Source organism: Echinops telfairi, unplaced genomic scaffold (assembly GCF_000313985.2).
Source record: "Echinops telfairi isolate 266 unplaced genomic scaffold, ASM31398v2 ScPeMD7_18;HRSCAF=68, whole genome shotgun sequence".
NCBI classification, from domain to species: Eukaryota; Metazoa; Chordata; class Mammalia; order Afrosoricida; family Tenrecidae; genus Echinops; species Echinops telfairi.
This window is the reverse complement of record NW_022103915.1, coordinates 94,816,599-94,821,146: the sequence shown is the minus strand read 5'-3', so window position 1 is coordinate 94,821,146 and position 4,548 is coordinate 94,816,599.

Here is a 4,548-nt window from a genome sequence, read left to right as displayed (position 1 = left end):
CCGGGGACTGGCCTGTGCATGAGCTCGGAGTGGGGAGGCTTTTCTGGGTGGCCTTGAACCTCCGACCTTCTGGTTAGCAGCTGAGCGTGTTAACTCTTTCGACACCCAGGGATTCCTCCATATTATATATGGCTCAGAAAAGACCCCAAGCAAAACTAAACTGTTTGGCTCTCTCTGCCCCTTAGTTTCCTCTTTTTTCTCCATTTCTTGGACAAACTCTACCTCCCTTCTGATAGTGTGTGGTGGTCCCGATCCTGCCCTAGTGAATTACTTTCTGAAGAGTCGAAGCTTTCCCCACGGGAGTCAGCCAATAGAATCTCAGAACCTTGTGATGCATCATGACCCTATTGTTGACATAGGATGTCTGAGGCAGCCTGTCCGGTGGGGGTGGGTGGCAACAGTGTATCACCATTTGTGCAGTCACAAGCTAAATGGGTATGTGGGCTTCATGATCAAGTCTGCCCTTTGGCAGCAGTAGTTCATTGGACCTGATTTCTGGACAGGATCTGGGTTGGTGGGGGAGGGAGGGCCCTTGTCTCTTCCACCTCTGGGCTTCCTTCCTGCTCAGGCATGACTGATACGGGAACACTAGGTCCTGTGGCCAGCAGTCTGATCCTGTCCCATAGCCAACTGTCTACTCATACAGTCAATGAACACGGATAGAGCACCAACAGGTGCCGTGCAGTTTTTGAAGCACTGGGGAAACTGAGGCAGCACAGCAGCCAGAATCCGTTGTCATCATGAAGTTAACATTCTAGTAGGGAGGGCGAGGGCAGGGGAGGTAAGAAAAGGACAAAGAAGACTAAGCAGATTCACTTTATTTTCTATGATCAAGGAAGCCTGGTGGTGGTGTGGTTATGAGTTGGGCTGTAATCCCCAAAGTCAGCAGTTTGAAACCACCAGCTGCTCTGTGGGAAAAAGATGAGGCTTTCTAGTCCTGTAAACAGAGACTCAGGGACTCCTGGGGGCGGTTCCACCCTGTCCTGTGGCGTTGCTATGAGTCGCGTGGACTTGATGGCAGTGAGAGGTGATGAAAGAGGAGAATGCTAGGAAGAAACAAGTGAAAGGGGGAGTGTAAGGTGACCAGATTTTAACATTGGTAAAGCGGGACACCATTGATAAAACTCATATCCTGGCGAAATAGCCACATGGCAGCCGAAAACCATATACCCTAGCTTGTCGTGCATTCTTTCCAAAAATCGGGACTTTTTAAAAACGCCGCGGGATGCAAGAAAAATGTTAAAAATCCGGACTGTCCCGCTAACAGCGGGACGTCTGGTCACCTTAGGGGAGGGGGACATGCAGTGGTATGTGTGGAGTGGGAGGCCTGATTGCAGTGGGAAACAAGGAGGTGCAAAAGAAGTCCCAGAGTATCCACAGGCCCCAAAGACCAACATTGGCGTGCAGATGTGCTCAGAGGCCCGGTGAACAAGCAAAGACCTCGGGCCATGTTGATGAGCCTGGGTCTGCGGTCATCAGCCGCAGGGACCAGGGTGCAGCTTGAGAGACCAGAAGGGAATCAGCATCCGCTAGAGAAGACCGTCTGAGCAAGCCCAGGTCCCGGCGAATCGAGGAGCACAGAGGTTTGGGGGAGAATCTGTATGAGCCTCCCGACAGGCTTCACAGATAAAAAAGCTTTCCCACATCCTGGGGAAGATGAGAGTTCTTCAGAGGATGAAAAGTCCCTAAAAGACTGAGAAATCACCTAAAAGATTTTTGTTTTTTTACTTGAAAAAGGCCACCATGATCTCTTGAACTGGCTCCAACGTACAGAGAAGTAGCGAGGAAGAGGAGAGCCAATGCAGAATAGAAGTAAGGGATGTTTTGTGTACTCTGGTATGTAAACTCGGTGGCGCCCGCAGCGACAAGCTGAGGCTTTTGATTCCTGTGAAGAGGTCAGCAGTCTTGGAAGCCCCCAGGGGCAGTGGCAGCCTGTCCCACAGGTTTGCTCTGCATCCCAGCTGGCTGGGAGTGGTAACTTTGGGCGTGTGTGTAAGTCACAGAAGTTAGGGGTCTCTACCGTAAGACCTGCATTGCGTTGATTTGTGGGCCAGCGTGACTTCGTAACATACTAGAGTCTCTAACAATCTATTTGCAAAATTAATGGCCTCTGATGACCCCCATTACCATCTCCTTTCTTCCTGAAAGAAGGCATTTCATTGCTTTATGAAGCTGTACACAGAAGAGTAATTAAGTAACAATTCAGGCCAATGGCCTCTCCCAGGAATTAATGGTAGGGAGAGTTCATTAACCCCAGCTGGTTTAGCTTCTCCAGGAAATGCCCTGAACCAAGGTCATCTTAGCTATTAATGGACTGGTTAGGGACTTTAACTGGGACAAAAATAAAGCTCCGTCTCCTTCCTGGGGGGCTTTTCTCCTTGAGGGGCTACGAAAGGTAAGCTGGTAGGAGGAGAGATCACAAAGCTTGGGGCCTTCGGTGGGTTGCGGACAACAGATGTTATCGGTGGGAATTACTAAATCAAGGTACAAACGGGGCCTTGGGGGCAACTTAAGGCCCTTGATGTAAGCCTTCCTGCTACTCTGGGGTTGACTTGATTAACGCCCAGTGTAGCTTTAGAGCAGCTGCGTCCCCGGTTAACTTTGCAATGCCTTGCCCTGTGCCCAAGAGCCTCTGCACAGTTTGCATTGTTGCTGCTCACAAGGAATGGTGTTGCTCGTGTGAAGGTGGTTGTGAAGACACCCGCTCTCTCTTCTCAGTCAGACCATCCGTCTATTTGCGGGACCTCTGTCCCCCTTCAGCCCGGGGACTGGCCTGTGCATGAGCTCGGAGTGGGAGGGGCCGAGCGCTCGGGCCCTGCCATTGGCCTCTGCTGGATGGAGAGCTATTTCTCCTGCCCATCTTGCTGTTCCTCACTTCCCTGTAGGAAGTGCTTCTGGGATATTTTAAGGAGTCTGACTTTTAGGCTCTTGGCCAAGGTGTTTCCCAAAGTGGGCAATACCCCCCCCTGCCGGCGGTGGAAGGACCCAGAGGGGGCTGCAGAAGCAGAGACTTCTACTTTGTCCTGGATTCTGGGCATATAGTTTTAATTGCCAACGGGACACTGAGCAATTAAAAAAATTTTTTTCCAGGAAAGGGTTAGCTGCTCAAGTAGGTTGGGCAACCTATGTATCTAGAAGAACCTCATTTTTGATAAGTTCTTCCTATCATGAATCAAATCTGCCACTTTCCTGGGTCCTTACCATTTCTTTGTGACCATCTGTCAGTTTTAGGCTCCCTTTGAAGTTCTTTTCAGAATCCATCTCCTCTCCTCTATCCAGTCCACAGGCTCATAGTTTTCTTAGAACTAAAGGCTGGAATAAAGCAAGTGTGAAGGGGTGGGGGTGGGGGGGGAAGAACACACTCTTGAATTGATACTGTCATTTGACCCAAGTATTAATTTTTTTAACTTTATGGCATGCCAAGTACAAAATTTGGATCTAATACAATTTAATATGCAACACACTACTTTGTATTGAGTTGTCACAATTTATTTTCTTTAAAATCAAATGTTTTAAAATTTATTGTCTATTCGCTATGAGAACAAGATGGAATTTTTAAAAGGAAGTTCAAGGATATTACCTCATAGCAAACATTTTTGTATTTTAACATGTTTTCTTCTATTTTCGCCTCTTCTACAGATTAGAATTATTCTCATCAGATAGATAAAGGACCGAGACTCTATGTTCTAGTGTACATTCTGTGGGTCAGCACTGACCAGGTGGCACTAAAGGATAACAATATCATTTTTGGTATGTCATGAACATTTTATGAGCAGCCAGTATGCACTGATTTGCTTATGAGGCAACCAAAAGATGCATACTAAAGACCTCTGACTACAGTACTCAATAGATTTACATGGAAGTCAGGGGAGTACAAGGTGATAAATATTATAGTAGAGGCTACAGAAAGTGTTTGGGAACACAGAGTATAGGAACATCCAACCTTGTTATCAGGAACACTTTTGCATGGTGGTGACATTGAACTTAGACTTATAAGAAGAGGGCTTCTTTACCAGATAAAAAGAATGGGCAGTCCTGAAGGAGAACTGATAGGTTCAGAAAGAGCCAATATGTCCAGTGTGGAATCTCTCGGTGACACAAATGGTTGTGCCTGGCTGCTAACGGAAATGCTGGTGGTTCAAGTCCAACCTGAAGTATTTTGGGGAAAAACCTTGGTGATCAACTTCTGAAAACCCGATGTAGCATCGTTCAACTCTGAGATCCATCAGGGTTGCCCTGAGTTGAAATCTAGTTTGTGGCAGCATTTTCTTTTTATACTTACTGTGTAGTTAAAAAAAAATCAGCATAGTTTCTATCTACCATAATATATCTGTTTTTGTTACATGTTTATATACACAATAACAAAAATGTTATTGCAAGGTATAACAAATGATTTTAGATGGGATACAGGGGCAACATTTTCATGAAAAGTCAAATTACTTTCAATAGCTAAATATTGTAAAAATATAAGTACTCTAAATACTTGAGTATAAGCTGACCCGAATATCAGCCTAGGCACCTAATTTTACCACAAAAACTGCATTAAAA